The sequence below is a fragment of the Schistocerca gregaria genome, chromosome X (assembly GCF_023897955.1).
Source record: "Schistocerca gregaria isolate iqSchGreg1 chromosome X, iqSchGreg1.2, whole genome shotgun sequence".
NCBI lineage: Eukaryota > Metazoa > Arthropoda > Insecta > Orthoptera > Acrididae > Schistocerca > Schistocerca gregaria.
Genome location: NC_064931.1, coordinates 411022238 through 411045368, shown reverse-complemented (window position 1 = coordinate 411045368; position 23131 = coordinate 411022238). Strand labels below are relative to the sequence as shown.

General features: G+C 41.9%; 1 protein-coding gene and 1 pseudogene across 1 annotated transcript in view; one reads left to right on the top strand and one right to left on the bottom strand.

Moving 5' to 3' along the window:
* Positions 1-23131, bottom strand: part of LOC126298105 (neuronal PAS domain-containing protein 4) — a gene marked incomplete at its 3' end in the record, with an annotated part of 1124810 nt that overhangs the window by 988103 nt on the left and 113576 nt on the right. The gene's annotated exons all lie outside the window — the stretch shown is intronic.
* LOC126299841 (5S ribosomal RNA) lies at positions 16047-16164 on the top strand (annotated as a pseudogene).

The following is a 23131-nucleotide window of genomic DNA, read 5'->3' as shown; positions in this document are numbered from 1 at the left end:
CAAATGTTGCCCTCTCACCTGTAAATTAAAATGTATTTCCTTGTATGGTTTATTCGTTATTTCTAGGAGATCCCTCATACAAAGCTATTTTCCTTGCCTTACGGGGATGTAAGGTCGAAACGTATTTGGCTGATTAGTCATTTCCGTCACTGGCAACCAGAACAACATTCACTGCAAAAAAACTGAGTAACATATATGGCTCATTGAGTACATATATCGCTAACATCTGCCACCCAGAATCACATTAATTAGTAAATAATATTTCATAGATTTTCTTTCAGAAGCAGTAGAGTTACTCCTATCCTGAGAGGCGGACGAAAGCGATTGGTCACACGCTCCAAAATTGTACCAAGCTTTGGGTGGTTAAACTCAAGAGTTTGATTTTCTCGCTTTGGTGGGTTGGATGCAGATAAATGGTGCACGAGAAGATTCTGATAACGCCCTAGTTTCGACCCATGGTTAGTGATTTATTTATTATTGAACTGTATCTGCACCTTTATTGGGCCAATTGTGGCTTTCGCTATTGCTCAAACTGACGGATCGTTTGAGCTATTTTACAAACATTTCTATAGTTTTAATAAACATTGGAGAAACTACGCGTTTCGTGTAGGCTTCTGAAAGATCGGAAAAATACTATTGAGGCCACAGAAAGAGCTCATTCGGAACACGTTTGCACACCAAGTTTTGAGCTAGGCAGAAAATATCATCATGTCACTCTCCTTGTGGATCTGTGTGTGAATAACCCAGCTATCTTTATAGTACATGCGTCATAATTATTATGCGTAATTCTGTAACCTGTATCTTATCACTGGGTATTATCGGAGTGTGCCGACAGTCATTTTGAATGATTATTATTATCACGAGAGGTAAAATCATCGCCTTTCGTAACTTTTACTCAACGATGATCTTAAACATTTTGCCCATACGTGCTTTTATCGTAACCAATAAAAGAGAATCATTTTGGTATCCAAAATTGCTCGTTATAATTCAATGACAACAGCTTTTAAGTCAAATTTTATAGTGGTTTTTGTAACGATCCCTATTGCATTAGTGATGACTCTCAAATAAAGCTGTTACTACGCACTACTTTCTGAGTGAAGAGATATCTCAACGAGACAGAAGGTTAATGACTTTAGTGACTTTTCAGTTCTATACACGTTCACCTGCAACGCCCTACGTGAACTATCATGTTATGATACCCAATTGAACTCTCACATCCACGGCAGTAGTGTTGAACGAGGTCATTTCGCTCTGATCTGTGAAAGCGGGTAATTTCGCGATTAGCAGAATGCCAGGATATGTACTTGGGTTTCTCGAGTTCGAGTTAGAAGGAAGAAAGTTTCACAACGCTGTCTACTACAAATAATACTTCCCCCATGACGCCGGAGACACGGGCCGCTAACAACAGACCCATCACCGCACACCGACGTAATTAGGTACAAAGTAGGAACACAGTTCATAGTGCAAGTACCGGCGTCCGTGCAATTTATAAGACTGCAAAGCGCTAACCTTTGTTCCCGTTAATAATGCAAACGATTTAGAACCACTCATGCTGGGCTCGAAAGAGGCTGTGGAAATTTCCGAGCCGCAGGCAAGCAGTGTAACGCATTAGGTGTGAAATAAGCAGCGTGATGGGGACCAGGGGCGATATATTGCACGCAGTTGGCCCAAGGCTCGCCTCATAGCCGGCCGGGATTATAAAAGTTAATCGGACGCCGTGTGAAAGTCCATTTCGTGGCACACCTGACACATTTCCCAGGATGCTAAAGCTGTGCGCGGAGACTATCAACTTGTTGTCGGCGCTCCCGCATGTTCGCAAAAGGAGGAGCGAGTCGAGCCGAGTCCTTCTGAAAGGGCAGCAGCTGGCGGCGCCTAAGTGCTGGCTATTGGAGCCGTCACACGTGTTCCGCCGACAAATTACTTTACGTGTTCGCTCCGACGATTGAGTAATTCCCACCACGGTATTGCTACCCGGGAGACCTCCTCAATTGTTCTTCCAAGTGCTGGAGCTGCTGTGAGCCCCGCCGCGAGAAGAAAACGAGAAAAAGATCAAACCAAAACCCCGTCAGAGATCTTACGAGATTTCTCACGGGAGTCGTTTGGCGGTAGTCCTCTGGCTGAGTTGTGTGCGGTACGGTAATATCGAAATACGTGCTAGGGTCTGCTCAAAGAAAGGAAAGGTCATTTAGCCGATCGTTTCCAGGTATACCTTGCAAATATTTGAAATAAAAAAAACTGGAACCATGGCACCGTTAGGTGCTACTAAAAACCTGTATTATGGCTACCGGTTTCTGTTATCACATAGCATCACCAAGCACAGGCACAGACACAGAATTTGAGTAGATATATACACGACGTTAAACCCTACTCTACATAACGTTGAAATGCAAACTGAATATCGCAACCCGATTAACGAAATCCAAGCACTGTTCAGAAGATCCAATGTCAAATAAGACAACAGTACAACGCACGGAATTTCTGAGCGGTCAGATGCGGTTCAGGCATCTAACTGAAATGTGTTCTAACGATTTAGAACTATTCAAAATAGTGTGCATTATATTGACATATTTTTTTGTTATTGACGACATTGATTCTTCTGAACAATATTCAGACTTTATATATCAGGTTCTAACGATCGATTTGCGGTTTAGACATTATGAAGTGTGGTTGAACGTCACGAATGTATCCACACGAATACTATAACTGACAAAATGCCTCTGCCTGTATCTTATTTGCGATAATCGAAACTAATAGCAATAATAATGGTTGCTCATAGCTGCTGATGATGGTACGATATCATTTTCGATAAATATCTACAAGAAGTGGTGTCCGCGGCGTTAACTTTCAACCAGATAACGCAAGGCCGCTCGTTGTCCGTGCTGTCCCGACCTACCGCGATACAGAGGGTGATCGACTCTTACCCTGGCCAGCACGTTTTCTTGATCTCCCATACAATGAAAACATATGACCGTGGGTCGCCGCTACGATTGATGACATCTGATATGTGAAGGCGTATTGAAAAGTAATGCCACCGAAGTTTTTTATTCTGTTCTCGATATAAGTTGAGGTATTATATGTCATGCATGTTACTCCTTCGAATTTCCTGCTTCGCTAAAGCAAGTTGCAGCCATTTGCCGCTTGAGGACTCCAAATTGCAGCGTTTAACATGGCAGTGTGTTCAAAAATGTGTGTGAAATCTTATGACACTTAACTGCTAAAGTCATCAGTCCCTAAGCTTGCACACTACTTAACCTAAATTATCCTAAGGACAAACACACATACCCATGCCCGAGGGAGGACTCGAACCTCCGCCGGGATAGGCCGCACAGTCCATGACTGCAGCGCAACAGACCACTCGGCTAATCCCGCGCGGCCATGGCGGTGTGAAACGTGACTATGTCAGTGAATGAGAAACAGCGTGCTGTAATCGAGTTTCGAATCCGAAGAGTTCCTCTATACATGTCCCATCCTTCCCTTCAACCTGACAATGCCGGACCACACACGAGCGGTGTGACATCTGCAACAATCCGACGCCATCGATCATCCTCCATACACTCCTACTTGGCCCCATGGATATTCAATTCTTTCCAAAACTTCAAGAATATCTCCAAGGACTTCACTTTGATATTGGTGAAGGGGTGCAAGCAGAGAAGAGGTTATGGTCCCGCCAACAACGTCTAAAATTCTTCAGTGACGGTATCAACAAACTGGCCTCTCGTTGGGAGAAATGTGTTCGCCATCAGGGTGACTATGTTGAGAAATAAATATGTAGACATGAAGACTTAAGATGTAGAATGTTAGTAAAGTTTGTTTTATTTCAAAGGCTTCAAGAGTTTTCGCATGAAAAATTCTGAGCATTACTTTTCAGCGCTGCGTCGTAGGTTTGAAGGAGTAGGAATGACATTCCCATCTCTGTTATCGAAACTCATTTACACTTTACTCCCAGAGGGATTAGGGTCGTTATTGCTGTCAGAGGTGTCAGCTCTGTTTATTGAATTTCGCACCCTGTGTGCTCTACAATCACATATAACAGAGTGTATTATGATTAAGAGGGAAACAGATGTGTACGAAAGAGCAGATGCAAAAACGTCAGAGTAAACACTGGCCTGCGATCGAGTCGTTAGCGAGATAACTGTGAAAATGTGATTACGACACGTCACTGACTTCAGTACGAAATAGTTTCCTCTCGGAACACATATATTTTAAATGTAAACTTTTCGATTAAATCCCCATCTAATTGAGCCACAGTTGCACTCATGGCCTACATTAACAAGAAATACGATACAACGTCAGCATATTAAATGTCTATTTGACACAACAATTGTGAAGCCATAGTCACAGCACCTAAAAATTTTCTTTTAAAAAATAAAATAAAAATAAAAATTTTATGTACTGAGACTATGGCTTCGCTATTGTAGTGTCAAATAAACATTTGAGTCATATTATGGTCACACTCCTTACGACAATTATGTCGGAATATAGAATTATGCATATTACATGTTGCAATCAACTGTACACTCGTATCTGTTAAAGGAGTTGTTCTACACAACGTCATCGCCTTTGGATGTAATACTGATCTCGTCTCTGCAGCTAATTACGATTTTTTTAATTTATAGTATGTACCCATGGGACGAAACTGCTGAAGTCATCGGTGCCTAGGTTTACACACTACTTAATTTAACTTGAACTAACTTAAGCTAAAGGCAACACACACACCCATGCCCGTCGGAGGTTCGAGGACTCGAACCTCCGACGGGGGATATGAATTCTTTCCGACAACCTCAAATCATCTCGTAAACCTTGACAAGAGAGAAAAATTCGCTGCTCGAGTTCTTCATCCTTACCAGCTTCACTTTTGAGATGACCTCATTGAAAAAATCCATACTTTACAACACTCTGCAACAGTTCAAAACCGGTCGTCAAGTCTGTTTCTCCTGTTGACCCTATTTCTACAACTGTGAGTTTCCTGACATTCACAAATCGATTCTTTCAGTTTGCTGTAGTGTTCTGCCTCTGATAGACTGCTAAAAATTCGACAATAATTAAGAATATTTCTTCGCTTTGTGTTAAGAATGATGACTCAGCCAAAAGTAACGTTCCCGAAACTATTCAGTTTAAGAAATGTCAAGCGTGTAACATGATACGAAAATGCAGGTTGTGACCATTGAAAGACAGTTCCAACAGCTGTTCCGAAAAATTTACTCACTAAAATCGATATCTACATCCCGTCAATTATCTTAACACATAAATTGGTTGGTTAAGGATCGGTATAGCTTAGTAGCATTCAACACACTTTACTGCAATGTCCTCGTAACAAAATAACATGTTTCGAAGTATAAGGCTCTCACCATAAACCATCAGTTTCTCTAACGGTATGAGTAGAACACAACAAAGCGTGAACGTACGCTTGTCAGTAACTCTCTTCATTAGAGTGTGACAAAAGCACACACACACACACACACACACACACATACACATACACACACACACACACACACACACACACACACACACACACACACACACACACACATACATACATATACAGTATATTTGCGAGCAGAACAGAGTGCAGTTACTGTTAACACTGTTAGTCGATTACGCTGGTACCAGGTTAAGGTCCTAAAGACCAACAGTGGATGTAGACTGCTATGCAGTTATAGAAATGAGAAAGGGGACATCTGTGGACAATTGTAAGCAAATATAAGGACTTTCTGTTATATGATAACGACTGCTATGCATGTTTTAGTAATTTTGGAGAACTGATTGCATCATCGACAGTCTGATGACGACAGTCTTCAATCTGGAAACGCTCAGGTATATTATCTCTGTAAGGTGAGTTAGATTCTGTTCAGCTATCACACATTCGTAGAAACCGATGGTAACTTTTGAAACTGTCAGGGACATTTTTCCATTTGAGTTCAAACGTCTGTAGTTCATAATGACTTTCATTTTATTCAGTAACATGTACTCAGTGTATTGCAGCTGTGTAACGCATTAGTTATGAGGTCGCACTGACACGAGAAAAGAGTTTCGTCTTGCTGAATGGCAGCACTAAATCTTCAGTGACAGCCCGATAGCAATTAACATAAATATACTCAACACGTAACATGGGAAGTTGAAAGCCGAATCCGGACCTACGACATGCTTGTGCAGAATATCATATCTATTCGAAGCCGAAGATGGGGATGTGGTGGTAACCTATCACTCCGAAAGTAAGCTGAGGAACATGCACTCTCTGAGAAACGAACCAGGAGTTCCACTTTTGCTGCAGAATGTTTCTAGATGAATGTCGATGATATAAACAAACGGTCATCGGACGAAAGGACTTTTTGAAAGGGCGCAAGGAAGAGCCGAGACGATGATTCATTGCATTTTTGAAAGAACTAGGTTAGAACGCTTCAGAAGAAGGAATGCGAAACCTTGATGACTAATGATATAAATAATTTATTAACATCGTTGACAATGGAACAGTGAATAATAGAAAAGCGTTTGGCAGGCTAATATTTATTCATGTAGTAACTCGGTAACATATTCTACTCTCAAGACGATCTCACATATTGACTCAAGATAAGGAGTTCGATAGATTAAGTATCACAACAGCAGACATAAGAAAGGAATATTGACTTAGATAAATAAATAATCATATATCATTGTCATTACAAATGTAATAAACAGTTGACGGAAGAAGTGGTTCGATGTGAACACATTACTGAAGGAGTTTCAAGCGCTACTTCGTATTATTCTTTGTGTATGTGTAGACAAAAATGACTCCATTACACCTGAGGGATAGGTAACGGCAGGTGCCTGATATGGTAATGATCGAAATAAATCAACCAAGGGCCGTGTTGTTTAAAATATCTTCTTTATAGAATTTTAAGAACAAGAAACGCTGCAGGGTGTCATGAATTATAGAGGCCGACGTAAGTGGATCTGCTGCCCATAAATTACTCACACCAAACATCATTACGGCTGTCTTTAGGGATCAATTTTCTCTCATAATATAGTGTCCTAATAAACGGACCACGCACTTTCTGCCATTTGAAACAGCAGTCTAGATATTAGGAGGCAGTTTACGTCAAAATTACTCGTTGAGATTCATGCACTATTAAGAGATCAACTGTGGGCGAGGGGGACCTGTCCGGCAAATCAGAACATAGGAATTACTTTAGTATACGGGTAACACCCACTTTCAGTTAACCATCTGACATGTGAATGTACCCTGTAACTTAACAACCGAAATGAAAATAAGAAGAAATCAGTGAAAATGTGGAAAGGGAATTATCACTAATACACATTACTTTTATAATACGCCACGCTTTAGATTTGATCACAGGACAATGAATATCGAGAACTGACTTCACTTAAGGCTTATTTCGTTTTTCTCCACCTCTTATTTGATTAGTAATCTTCACTGTATTTAAACAAATAAGTTTTTCTCAAATAAAGCAATAGAGACAACAACTAACTGAATTGGTACTATACAACACAAGTAATTTAGAATTCTACGAGACTGGAAATCAAAAACACTGAAGTTCCCTACATTTTCAGCGCCACCATGGAAGACGAAGCTGAACATTGCAGTACGTATAGAGCACGGAGTGAAGTGCCAGACGAGGAGCTCAAGCAAGAATGACGCTTTGGCGACATTACTTTAGGCGGTAACTCCTCTCCCATACTTCCTGCCGAGCGTGACTTCAGTTTAATTTCACTTGTTCTCGTCAACAGCTATCATTACTGTGACTAGAGAACATCTCCAAAACTCAAACACTTTTATGCTGTTAATGTAAGCTTATTAAACACTATATCTTGCATAACAGATTTGTTATTGCTATATTTTGCATTTCAGCGTTTTCAGATACCACAACTGTATTTATGTTCACGTGGTACAGGAATATAGCCTGGTGGAAAGTGTAGAGACTCCATAAGTCTATCAGCGTACAACGTTTTTTCACTTTGCCAGAGACTTGTGGTGAATTGCAGGAATACCTGCACAGGTTCGACGCCACCTCCACTAGCACATGCCACGAAAAACCTGCGAAATAACCGTTTATGTAAATCAGATAGATTATAGCTCATACGAAGATTAACTGACAGTCATTCTTTCGACTGATCACTGGTGAGAGAAACAAGATAGTGTGGTAAACAGTATACTTGCCGCCACACGGGCAGAGCGTAGATACACACCGATCAGCCAGAACATTATGACCACCTGCCTAGTAGTCAGTACATCCGCCTTTGGCACGGATAACAGCACCTATGATTCGAGGCATGGAAGCAATGAGACCTTGGTACGTCGCTGGATTTGGTACCACATCTACAGACACAAGTCAGCTAATTTCCGTAAATTCCGCGGAGGGTTGCGATGAGCGATGATGCCACTTTCAACCACATCCCAGACGTGTTCGATGAGGTTCAGATCTGGCGAGTTGGGGAACCAACACATCAATTGAAACTCGCTACTGTATTCCTGAAACCACTCAATCACACTCCTGGCCTCGTGAGTTGGCGCATTATCTTGTCGAAAAATGCCACTGTCGTTGGAGAACATGATCGTCGTGAAGCTCCGGCCCTGGCAGCTGAGTGGTCAGCGCGATGGAATGTCATACCTAACGTCCCGGCTTCGATTTCCGGCTGGGTCGGAGATTTTCTCCGCTCAGGGACTGGGTGTTGTGTTGTCCTAATCATCATTTCATCCCCATCGACACGCAAGTCGCCGAAGTGGCGACAATTCGAAAGACTTGCACCAGGCGAACTGTCTACCGACGGGAGGCTCTAGCCACACGACATTTCCATTTCCATCGTCTTGAGGGTGTGTACGTGGTCTGCAATCAGTGAACGTTACTCTTTGGCCATCACGGTGCCTTGCAGGAGATCCACTGGACGCATGGCTGCCCACGTGAATGTTCCCCAGAGCATAATGAAGCCGCGGCCAACTCGTCTCCGTCCCGCAGTACAGGCGTCAAGGAGCTGTTCCTCTGGAAGACTACAGATTCACGCCCTCCCGTCAGCGTGATAAAGATGATATCGGGATTCATCAGACTATGGAACTCTCTGCCACTGCACCAACGTCCATAGCCGATGATCACGTGTCCATTTCAGTCGTAGTTCCCGATTTCGTGGTGGCTCATGCATAGGTCGTAGACTGCTGAGGCAAATCGTTAGGCGTGTTCGGTATAATGTAGGTTCAGACATACTTGTACTCTGCCCAGAATTAAAGTCCGATGTTAGTTCCGCCACAGTTCACTGCCTGTCCTGTTTTACCAGACTGCCCAGCCCATGACGCCCTACCTCTGCAATGAAGGGTGCCCGCCCAACCCTATGACATCTGGACGTGGTTTCACCTTGGTTTCGCCACATGTTGAAGACACTCATCACAGCACTCCTCGAGCACCCGGTAAGTCGTGCAGTTTCCGAAATGTTCGTGCAGAGCCTCCGGGCCTTCACAATCTGCACCTCAGTCAAACTCAGAGAGATCGCGTGTCTTCACCATTCGCCCGCATCTCGTAGTCGTGCGGTAGCGTTCTCGCTTCCCACGCACGGGTTCTCGGGTTCGATTCCCGGCGGGTCAGGGATTTTCTCTGCCTCGTGATGGCTGGGTGTTGTGCGATGTCCTTAGGTTAGTTAGGTTTAAGTAGTTGTAAGTTCTAGGGGACTGATGACCATAGATGTTAAGTCCCATAGTGCTCAGAGCCATTTTGAAGCTTCCCCTTTCTACACACGGATAGCACGCTCACTGATACTACATGAACCGTCATTGTGTCTGACTAGCAGTCATTCATCTCCAGGGGACACTGTCATCGCCTGGACGAAAGTAGATCGATGGTCATAATATTCTGGATGATCATTGTAGATCGAGATGCGTTTTCTGATCCTGCTACTCCAATGCAGTGTATCAGTTAGATGATAATTCGACAAATATTTTTGTTTTCAAGTCATATGATTTAGTCCTTGTGACTTTTTTGTACAGTTTATATCTCACGTTCTGCGAAGTAACTCCGTAACTACTCAGAGAACGTAATTTCAATAAAAATATCTGTCTCGTGTGGAACTGATGAAAGCCACTCAGCTGAGACCGTGCATACACTTCGTGACAAAAGTCAACAGATCGCAAAGAGAGGGATCATTTATTAATTTCTAATTAAATATAACCTAAGAATAACAAGCATAAATTTTATGGGCACTTTAATTACATCACACTCACAAATAAAGTGAAAAACTTTCGAAAGACTGAGAATTGTTCAACGAGTTTGTTTGATTGCAATAAAAACCAAAAGACCGAGACTACGACTTAGTGTAAGGTGGATAGATAACATTAGAAAGCTCTCGAGAGTAATATTAACGATGAGTATAACGCATGGAAAAGTGTAGAGCAGTGGATTTCAGATGGCAGGTTTACATTATTACATCTTAACAACTATATATAAAGTGGCTCTGAGCATTATGGGACTTAATTACTGAGGTCATAAGTCCGCTAGAACTTAGAACTACTTAAACCTAACCAACCTAAGGACATCACACACATCCATGCCCGAGGTAGGATTCGAACCTGCGACCGTAGTGGTCGCGCGGTTCCAGACTGTAGAACCGCTCGGGCACTCCGGCCGGCATATATAAAGTGCATACAGATATACAACAAAGTGTTAATAACTGTTTGCTATCACAATTCTGAGAGCACACTATGTTTTTGTATATACCGTACTTACAATAGATTCTAGCGAAAGAAAACATATGTCAAACGAAAAAATGTCATTATGGCTCACGTCTCTCACACCAATTTACCTAAAAATTAATCATACACGACGACAAAGCATTCATTACGTCAGTATTTTATTCTAAAAGGTATCGATAGAAAGCAGAGCTCTTGTATGAAGAAAATTAATTATACAATTTTTCTGTATATCAGAAATGGCTCTTTACTAATGCCTCGAAAGTTCTTTAATAAAAACTACGGTTGATTTGCTCTCGTTAAATTTTTTTTCCACCATGGCCAAGTGCTGCACATCTAAAGTGCTCCATAAGAACGGCGAGGTAGTAAACAATAAAGCTCGTGCACCTAAAATGGAAGGCATTTGATCAACGCCATGCAGAGCTGACTAATATTTCAATGTGATCTTCAGACGCGGTAGCAGTATTCCTGTAAATCGAGCCGCCTCGCCTCCTCGCACGTACTTGTTCTCCTTATCGTGCGCAGATCGTAAATCGCGGCCCACTTGGGATGATTTAAGCAGATCTATCGATAGCGCCTTATATTTAAGCTATTAACGAAATTGCCCCTCACGATCAGGGGATGAATACTACTGTTATCTGGCGCACGTTTTAAGGAAATAGTTGAGAACGTATCGTAGAAAAATTGTGTCTTCGTCCTATTTTTGTGGCTGCAACCGTACACGGAAATTTATCCAGGCTGTTATCTCTGCTGCATCAGAAGGCTCACGAGCATACTGATGCAGCATAACATGAAATCCAGCGTTTGTGACTTTTTCAGACGCGTAATTCCATATTTTCTGTTAATTTCTGAGTACATGCTGCTGAAGAGTATGAGTACCACGAGTGCCTTGTAATTTACGAGCTGAAATGGAACGTAGTTTTAGCTTGCGAGTTTTAGAAGTGAACTGAAATTCCATCCTTCACATAAATATAATGAACCAGCTGTAATACTTTATCGCTGTAGTGGTGACAATCAGTAAAATCACTGCTCCAAATTATAATATGTTATTGTTGTTGTGGTCTACAGTCAGGAGATGGTTTGATGCAGCTCTCCATGCTGCTCTCTTCTGCGCGAGCCGCTTCATCTAATAACTAATGCAACCTACAAACTTCTGAATCTGCTTACTGTATTCATCTCTACGATTTTATCCCCAACACTTCACTCCAATACTAAATTGGTACTCCGCTGATGTCTCAGAATGTGTCCTACCAACCGATCCCTTCTTTTGGTCAAGTTGTGCCACAAATTTCTTGTCCCTCCAGTTCTATTCAGTAATTCCTCATTAGTTGTGTAATCGGATCATAATATACGTGCGCAAATAGATAACTTTGATAACGAGACATAGTAAACGACAGTTTCTCGCGATAACAAAAATTAATTTTTCAACAAAAACTTCAGCAAAATAAATGCATCTGTGAGTTTTCAGACTACCCCGTCGAAATTGGTACCTTGTTTTGACAGCTTGGCTAGTTGTCTTCGTCACATTTCGAGCTCCCACACTGGACTCGCTTTCGTGAGAACGACGGTTCAAATTCAAATCCGTCCATCCAAATTTCCTTAAATCGCTCCAGGCAAATGCCACGTTGGTTCCTTGGAAAGGAGTTCAGCACCTACCCAGATTTGTTTTCCGCGGTTTCCGGAAATCAGTTCAGGCAAATGGCGTATAGTTCCTTTCACGAAGACGCGAATAATTTCATTTCATATCCTTGTCCGGACAGACGTTGCGATCCGTTTCAAATCACCTTGTCTGCGACCGGACGTTAAACCTTTCTCTCCTTTTCTTTACTCATTTTTGGCACAGATAACTTCATCAGATGAAATATTTTTGACACAGATAACTTCATTAGATGAAGTTTATTATCTCCAAACGTCAGAACGCACCGCTTCCGACATCGAACTGAATTTGTTATACGGTGTCTACGTCTTCCACGGAAGAAAGACAGTGTGTTGACACCGGTCTTCCGAACCGTATTTAGAAAATTCCGTAGCTACTTTAGCGCAAATTTCACTGCAAATCTTAAAGGATGCTACAAAACTGAACACATTCTTCCAAAAGGATTCGAATGCCGGTAAAATGGTATATCGTTCGACAACAAAATAATAAAAAAGCGTAGTTGACCAACATCTCGAGAATGATAAAAGTAAGGTATCCGACTTAAGAATAAAATGGCAAGTTAAGTTCTTCGACCACATAATGGTGACGGACAGCTGTAAAATCAAGAAAAAAATTTTCAATCGTGTAGACAACAGTAAAACTGACAAACCGTGGACCCAAGAAATAAATAAAAACATGGAAAATAGATGTAACGCAAGATATGATAAAAATAAATTATTCTTGGAAATTTTATGTAAAATTTCATAGGTATCCAGTCGAAGGAAAATAAAAATCAATGCAAGAAAAAGGAAAAAAAAAGATAGTGGTAAAATGAAGATCAAGCGTAAAGCGATAAATGGACTGGAGAACTAGTTCAAAATGAATAATGCTGGCTATTTTTCGTAATCTCTCGCTAGCCGAAGTCGAAAAAAGAGAATAACTAGTGGTATTTATTATGACGTTTTAATTTTGTCACTTGTTAATTCACTTAATTCACTCCGTAGCTTTGCGTACAAATATCCCCGTTAAAGAGAACGGAATTCAGTTAAAGGCACAGAAAGAATTCGACACGAACATTTATACTGTTTAAAATATGGAACTTCCCTCAGTAGTTTGATACATTATTTCGTATCTTGGTATAGTAAAATGCCAGTCCAGTATGTGAAAATATGTATAGTACTGGTTGCTAAAGATTATACGCCTGCGCTCTCTGAAAGGAAAACTTTCCTCCCTGTGCAAGAAGTAAACACGTTACGCAGCTCCGTAACTCCCCACCACGTCTCTCGTAAATGGACAAGTCGATACAGTACAGCAGTCACATTGTGTATTTGCGACATTATTGTTCTTATCTGCTTACAAATGAGACGAACAGCCATGTAATAAACAACAGAGTACTTTTATGGCTGCAAGTCAATGGGCTGCATTTCTGCCCTGCCAATTCGCTCCTGCATGGCTATCCATGACTTCACGCTTAGCAATTAAATCTTGTTTTGTCCTCCAAAGAAGCAGCACTTGAGCAAATATCTGTGACTATCCTTTCGAATATTAAGAATATTCTACCATTTTATGAGAGAATATTGTTGTTTCTGCACTTATGATTAAATTATTCTTGTTTTGTTTCCTGGTTTCGCCGGAGTGTCCGAGTGGTTCTAGGCGCTACAGTCTGGTACCGCGCGACCGCTACGGTGGCAGGTTCGAATCCTGCCTCGGGCATGGATGTGTGTGATGTCCTTAGGTTAGTTAGGTTTAAGTAGTTCTAAGTTCTAGGGGACTGATTACCTCAGAAGTTAAGTCCCATAGTGCTCAGAGCCATTTTTTTCCTGGGTTCACTTGCAGACGGGATTCGAGATCTTTTATTTTTCTATCTCTGTCTAGCATGTCGTGAACTTTTACTATGAATGTATGTACGTCACGTCAGCACGGGCAATTTTGTGGATTTTGTGTTTTCTTGTGGAAAGATAACGTAACGGAGACCTTCAACATAGGATACAGCCACCGGCATAAACACGTCAAAAATCGAACAGCTTCTGTCCAAATTACAGGCAGTGTGAATCAGAGATGATCGTGTTGGGTACCCAATGTTACCCCATACCATTTCACCGTGGGCTTGCCGCGTAGCCGATGGCGATGACGAATGTCATCCGGAAACTTCCGCTCTCCACAGAGCCTCCATACATGGATGAATCTGTAGGATGAACCGGGCGTGCTCTGAAAAGACGGGATGGTGCTATTATTGTGTTTAGTGTTGCTGGTCGCACTGCGCCTCTCTTTGCTGCTGCGTCAGTGAGGCCGCAACAATGGACGCGTGTTTACATTCCATGATTCTCGAACTCCATGCGCCACTTAGTTATAAACAACATCATTTCCTAGTACGTGGTTGTACGGCTCTGCACAACCGAGCCAACATTACGTCTGTGCTTCTGGGCGCTTTTCGTGCGGGACCGCTGAGATCCTGTACGGCGTTCCTTATGGGCATCCTGAACTCATCAACTCCATATTCGCAAAACAGTCGTGGAATTCCGATCAATGCGGGCAGCAGTAATATGGACGACAAACCACAGTCTTGACACGCCAAATCTCGACACTGTCGAATTGCTACACTTAGTGATAGACGATTATCCTTCGCATATGCGGGTTAACACGATCTTCCCGGAAACGAACAACTTTTAAATACCACTTCTGATGAATAAACCCGATGCTTAATCTTTCCAGGTATAAGGAAGGAAGATGGCGTTACTGTTACCTACTTCGTGCTGTTAAGCTGAAATATTAATCATTTTTATATCTCAGCATTTAGCAAGTGTCATGCATTTCGACTTACCAGCGTTGCAAACTTAAAGGCCAGCCACCAGCGTTCAACCCTCTCTGCAGTGTTTCGTGGAATGAGGGCACATGACTGTAGATGGTGAACTGCCCTTAGGATTACCACAACAGTAACATAACGACTTCCATTTAACATTCTTCAAGCAGAGCTGTCACTTTTTGCGGACGATACTAGTGCCATAATAAATCCCACTAGAGAGGAAACAACGGAAGAGTTTGATAATGATGTTTTTCGAAGAATTATAAAGAATTTGAGAAAACACACTGTATTCAGCTCTGTACAACAGTCATATCAACAATTGCTGTAGCACATCAGTAGGGATCAGTAAACAGGATAGAATGTTCCAATGAAAACTTGAACTGGGAGAAGCACAATACTGAGCTCTTCAAGTAATTAAATTCAGTACTTTTGATCTTCTTGTAATTGCTAGACTTGAGAACATGACACATTTTGCATGTTTCCACTGAATAATGTCTTATTCAATATTTTCCTGGCATAACTCATTAGTTAGAAAGAAAATATTAATAGCACAAAAGCGAACAGTAAAAACGGTGTAAGGAGTTGGGCATTTAACTGCAACATCACAATACATATATTCGCTAAATAAATTCGTAATAAATAATCCATCTAAATTTGAGCAGAACATTGAGGTTCATACCTACAAAATTAGAGGAAAAGTGATCTCTATCACCCAGTGTTAAACCTGTCTGTTGCTCAAAAAGAACTTCAATATGCAGCAAAAAATTTTTGTATTGTCTGCCCAATAACATAAACTGTATAACAGATAGCAAAGCAAGTTTTAAATCTAACCTAAATTCGTTTATTCTGGATAATTCCATATATTCCTGGGAAAAACTTTTATTTAAAAACTGGTAACCTGGAAAAAACTAGTTTTTAAGTGTACTTGCATGAGTAGAGGCAACGGCCTTGCCACAGTGGATACACCGGTTCCCGTTAGATCACCGAAGTTAAGCGCTGTCGGGCGTGGTCGGCACTTGGGTGGGTGACCATCCAGGCAGCCATGCGCTGTTGCCATTTTCCGGGGTGCACTCAGCCTCGTGAGGCCAATTGAGGAGATACTCTGCCGAACAGTAGCGGCTTCGGTCAAGAATACCATCTTACGACCGGGAGTGCGGTCTGCTAACCTCACGCCCCTCCTAACCGCATCCTCCACCGAGGATGACACGGCGGTGGGATGGTCCCAGTAGGCCACTCGTGGCCTGAAGACGGAGTGAGTGCATGAGTAGAACTTAAAAAATATGTCCATTCATGTTAACAATAATCACATAGACGTATCCTGAGGGCTGACTCGTTGTACCTCATTTCAATAAAAGACTCATTCATACGATCTATGGAACGTCTGAGTAATAAACTAAATAACGTTATACTTCACTGTATAAACACTCATGACTACTAACTGTACGAAACTCAAATATACCAGACAAAAAAAAATTCACCTGCAGGAGCCATCACGCTAATTCGGTGTAAGAATTGCCTCACTTCGGAACAGAGTCCACAACTTTCTTCAGGTATTCCTTATCAAGGGGACCGCTCGTACTTGTTATCATCAATTTTTTTCCAAACGTATGGTGTATATGCAGCGCTTGGCACGAAATGATTGAGCAAGCGTTTAGGAAAAAAATTGCGTTTTTGGAGTGGGTCGTACGAGGCAGCAGAAGGAAGAGAAAACGCTAAAACGAAGGTACTGGGGTCAAACCCCGATGCGGACATTTTTTATTTTGAATTTTTACGTTACTTACAATGCAAAGAATCCGAAATAATGCTCAATATATTGTATTTGTTAATATTATTATAAAATAAATTAAAAGGAAAGGCAATGGAAAATTTGGGATTGCAAATAAACTTCCAGGAAAGGATTGTAAGGGCTACGCGACCTTCCCATATAAAATTAGATACTTTTATTATTTTACAGCTGATGATACACACGTTCTGGGGTGATATTCGTCGTACAAATCAGGGAAGCAGTAATTTTCCCGGCATCTAGCACGCGTTATAAGCTCCGCATTTGCACAGTTATATGGTTGTTTTAAAGTCTCTATAGAAAAACTAGCTTGGTTTACATTCAAAAAAGGTTCTCTTTCACCACACACTTTGACACCAAACCATGCGTAACGTATCATTTAGCCAGTTATTGGCGGGCATTGCTAGTTATTTAGAATGAAATGTATTCTGAAACAGTTTTACTTTCTCCTCTGTATAAGATAAGAGCAGTTTTGCACCTTTTTCATGAAATTATTTACCTCGCGATAAAACAGGCATCTCAGGGCTCCACTAGCGAATTTCATTTGGGAGGAATCGCTTTAATGCCACACGATGGAAGTCCTTCTTCAACTTGAAATGTAATAAAAGTATCTAATTTTATATACGAAGTTCTCATGTACGTCTTACAGTCCCCGTCTGCAAATTTCTTTGCAATCGAAAGTTTTCCTTTTCCTTTTCATACTTTTTATAATAATATTAATATTGATCATTATTTAGGTTCATTTGTTGTGAAGTAACGTAAAAACGAAAATTAAAAATATCCGCGTAGAGCTTCAACCGCTAAGAACACCGCGTTACCGTTCTGTCCTCTATCCATTGTGCCACCTGCTGGCCGGAAACTACAGTAACACAGCTTCAATTCTGCCAGTACCTCGTCTCCACCCTCCGAACTCCACAGAAGCTCTTCTGCGAACCTAAGCCCGACCTGTGCCAAAAATGCTAACTTTTTCTAAACGGTTAGCCATCTAGAGCTCCCACTTCTGTCACCTTCATTTGCCGCCACACCCTGCAAATATAATAAATTTGGCGAAATCGGTCGCCTTGTGATTAATACTCAACCCCGGAACATATGTGTGCAGCCCTGTGAAAACCGCTGTTGCCATAATGTAAGACAAGAGTGTATTTAGCAGTTTCGTCATGAAGATGTCGAAGAAAGTGGAAAACTGAAATAAACGTCTTCGTCTTCCCGGTAACCAGAAAGTGGTTCAAATGGCTCTGAGCACTATGGGACTTAACATCTGGGGTCATCAGTCCCCTAGAACTTATAACTACTTAAACCTAACTAACCTAAGGACCTCCCATACATCCATGCCCGAGGCAGGAATCTAACCTGCCACCGTAGCGGTCGCGAGGTTCCAGACTGAAGCGCCTAGAACCGCTCGGCCACACCGGCCGGCTAACCCGAAACAATGGGCCCAAGTCACTGTCCGAGAAACACCGCCAAAAATTACAGAACCACCTGTGGCCTGAGCCAACTGCCACAAAAAATGAGTTCAACGCTTCATTCGGACGTCGGTGCACTAGACGCGTTGCATCATATGAAAAGAGGAAAAATAGCGACTCGTTGGATCACACTACACGCTTAGAGCCAGCTAGTGTCCAGTTTCTGTGTTGATTGGCCCACTGAACACGCGAAGCCTTCTGTGCCATTGTGAACAACGGCCTTTTACGACGTAACCGTCCCCAAACCAACACTGGAAATGGAAAACATTCTAAGTGCCATTTTTTCACAAAATGAATTCTCGGTGCTACTGTGTTCTCGGTACTCTGTTACTAGACTTGGTCCAGGTGCCAAACCACACAAAATGTCTTTTAAAGATGCATTAGCAGATGGTGCAAGGCCCTTCTGTCCGGAGCTCTAAAATTTGAAAGATATGTTTTTTGCATACTACTGTTCTACTAGTTAAAAGCTTAATGCTACTTTTCTGTACTTGTTTTATTGAAAATAAAACCTAGTGCCCCGTTATTAATGGCACTTGGAACAACAAAAACGTTCTTTCTTCTATTTTGTCGAAAACTGACATTTTCGAGACCGCCGCAGTATACAAAATACTGGCCGATTCTTGCAAATAAGAAAATAGTAACCTGTCATTGTTAATGGTGTAATTTATTTATGCAAATAGCGCCGTTACCGGTTTCGATCCGACAGGTATCTTCAGACGGCTGTTCACGTTTATATTACATTCTTGTTGGCTGCTTTTCTCCAACATCTAATGTAAACAACAACAAATGTAACAGCTGTCTTAACATGAACCAGTCGGTTTGAAACCGGTAACCGCGCTATTTGTGTAAATAAATAGCATTATTAACTACGACTGATTTGCTGTTTTCTCCTCTGCGAGAATCAACTTGAAAAACATCCTCATTGGCTCTTAGAACCAGTCAGTTTCTTGGTATCACACTTAGAACGTTCTTAATAAAGTATTTATTTTCTAATTTGTCTTATTATTTTTATTGGTGATGCGTTGAGCATCATAATTCTGTGGTATCAGAATACCTTCTCAATTTTTTAGGTTCCCAATGTTTCGTCCTTCTGCTAACAAATATCAGATTTAGCACTTAGAACCTTTTGCATTTCTACTCTCCAAATGTCCACTGCATGCAGCTCCTCTCCCAATGCTTGCTCAGAAACTGGTTGAGATGATCCTGCATTCACTGACAGCGGAAATTCGTGTAGTGTAGTGTTGATATACCAACAACTAGGGCGATTTCATTCTCGGAGTGGTCATTAGCACGCACCAACACTATACCTCATTTCTTCCATTTTGTCGCGTCCCCACGTTGTTCCACTTTATTGCGTTGGTTCCATTCAACCGTATGGCAAATACATGGAACTTCACTGTTACGTTTTACGTGAGTATTGGCGAGTCAAACTGGCGCCCATTACCAGTTCTACACTATTTAATCCGAAACAATGTGACCGATGTGCCCATTTAAGGTGGATTTTGTCCGGTGATCTTATGTACTCTTGACATGTCATTACACATCGGCGTAGTAGCTAACCACTTCCACTGTGAGCTTACCCGGGACGGTGATACGGCATTCTCGCAGCCTCCGACTATCGTTGCCAGTGTGTGGAACGAACTTCTACTTTGGTTACACATTTAGCGTCATGCCAGGCTCTCCGCGGACGATATGTGCTGCGACCGTCGGCCACAAACGCGGAAGGCGGAGCGGCGTGAACCGGCCGCACCTAACAATGTGCGGAGAACAATAACGGCGGCTACGCAAATAAGATGGGTAGTGCGGCCGAGCGTGTGTGGCCGCTTTAATGGCCGGCTTGGCCATATCATTAGATTGAACGTGGATTTAATCAAGCCCGGAACAGTATGGTGGTCGCTAATTGACACAACATGGCGGCCGCGAGATAAATAAACGAGCTGCTGACAATGCGCAGAATTAATTGCGACTGCAGCGCTACAAGCGGTGCTGTCGTGTCTGTTTGCGTGCCCCTGAGCTGTAGGCCACCCAACACACACCATTTATAAACGCGCCACCATAAAACCGACTTTATTTTTTAGAGCCGGACTCAATTAAAATCAGACGCGGACATTGTGAGCCTGAGAATCGCGGTCGTGGCTGTTTTGTATTAGATCCTATCCCACTTAGGTGCGGTGCGAGGACGCTATCTGCGATCTCTGTGCGCTGATAATATACAATACGTCGATGGTCAACAGCTTATTTAATTAGAAAAGTTAATATAATTCAGGCGTAACACCGAGAGCGTCCTCACGCTCGAATTTCAGAATAGCTTGCGTTCGGTGAAATGGTTCGCTTTCTCTCCTCCACACCGCCCTGGGCAAAAGTGTAGCAAGCTGTGTACATTTACGGATATGAAGCGATGCTTCGTTTTGTGACCAGCAAATTTATCTATATAAAGTTTCTCAACGGAAAATCGGCCAGTTAAGTTCCTTTAGTAGTCAGAAAATTTACTGATACACGCCGCGTTATAATAATAGCCCTACTTTTTTATTTCGCTAAGAATTCAGCACTCCGAAGCCTCAAATATTTATTTATATAGTAATGCATTTATTTCCCCTGGCAAGATACAGCCCTCAGATAGTCTCTCAAATCTAGCCGAATATCCTTAGTGACTTAACATTACTCCGGGTATAGTACATGAGCATAATAATAATATTAATGATAAGAATAACAATAATAATAATAACAGATAATAGGTATAGTGTTACCCAACAAAGCGAACTGAAGACCTAACAAGGTGCCAGCACCACTGTGTAGTAAGGATAGGCATTAAGAGTGTACACTTTGGTGTACGTCTAAGAGGAGCTCTGCCACCCGTGGCACGTCTTTATGTCAATGCCCTACATAGAACAGCAATTAAACACTGATCGGCACTTTTTTGGCTGTACTCCTCGTACATAATAACTGTAGTAACATTTATTTAGAATTTAATGTGTATGAATCCACGTTTTGTCTGATTAAAGCACTTTCCTCTTTCATTCCGATGCTTATCCATTCCTTAAAAATCGAATACAGTATCCCGAGTGTAAAACAATGTTACTTCGTTTACAGACAACGATTCGTTTATTCTGGCACCTTTGAAAGGCAAATCTCATTGACAGAATAGCTTTTCTTGTAATCATTTCCTTGCCTTGAAGTCCTCTTCTGTATGATAAAATCTGTGATACTTCACAAAGTTGATATTTTTTGTATAGTTCATGAATCATAGAAACTGTTGCCCAGTTACACATATCACCACTGGAACATTAATTGTGTGCACGTTTCTTGTTGTTCGTTGAGGTAGATACTTCACACCTACTCAGTTCAGCATCGTGCTCCTGATGCTGTAATTTGCACACAGTCGACTGAATGAACTCAACTTTTGAATGTTGCTGGTCACAATGTCAGCTACCAAAATTGTTCTTTCTTTCTCGTATGCCGGATCACAAGCATATATCTAAGTTGTTTTGTACCAAGTGATCCATTACTGAAGATGTCACAGTATTTAACTAGTTGAGAGATACTTCGATGAGTAGAAGCAGGACCCAGTGGCAAGCGAGTGTGGCCACATGTTCTCGCCATGTGTGGTTGTTCTGGTTTTGTCTGGTCGCTTCCTGTCGGGTGGTCAACTGCTGCAGCTCTACCATGAATGACTGGTTTAAAAATGGTTCAAATCGCTCTGAGCACTATGGGACTTAACATCTGAGGTTATCAGTCCCCTAGACTTAGAACTACTTAAACCTAACTAACCTAAGGAAATCATACACATCCATGCCCAGGGCAGGATTCGAACCTGCGACCGTAGCAGCAGCGCGGTTCCGGACTGAAGCGCCTAGAACCGCTCGGCCACAACGACCGGCAACTGATGTACGAATGGCGTTCTGTAAGTAATGTAACATGTCTTTTTTTCTGAAAGCAGGTTAGTTTTATTCAGGATTCCAATACACAGACTTTTGTGAGGCCTCGCGCTGTCGTGGAGAAGGAGGAGAAGATGACGATCACGTTAAAGTCGTTTATTCATTTTCCTGAGAGTGTGTCCGGCCTACCATCGCGCTTGAGATCGGGCCTGTCGCGATGAACACAGACGTCTCGCCCAACGATTCACCGTGCTTTTGTTCTCTTCTAAGTCTCCGTAGACATTCTGCACACGCCTATGAATATCTGCGATGCTGTGGTCTTACGCCAAAACAAACTCAGTTACACCTGTCTTCTTGGAACGCACCTGCGCTACAGACATAATTCTGAAGGCTACGTAGAGTGGCGTCACCTATCGAAACTTCATGAAACTGTAGGAGCTGGAATATTGCACAATGTCCCGCAGCAAATTCCACATGTTTTCTATCAAAACTGGCCTAGAAAAAAGATGTTGCATTAGTTATTGAACATCCCTCGTATTAGCTTGCTCTGAAGTTGCTTTCCGATGGATATTCTCATGCAACAAGTTTTGCAAATGTATAGTGAAATTTGGATTCGCATCGAGCAGCGTGCACTGGTCCAGCGAGGTGGATAGTTTTTCGGCACATTGTACAAAATTCGGTTTTCATTAATCCATTCGAATAAAGGACTCGTTGAATTCATCAGACTCTTGTTTAGTGAAATGTTTCCAGCATTTTTCAATGCATGAAGAATTTTTTGTTATTCAGTTCTCTGTGTAGTGGCCCAGTATGACACGTGTTTCGTTCATGGACATTATATTTTAAGGAAAATAATGACCAACTGATTTCAAGCTTCTGAGACTAATCCATATTTCCATGTCACT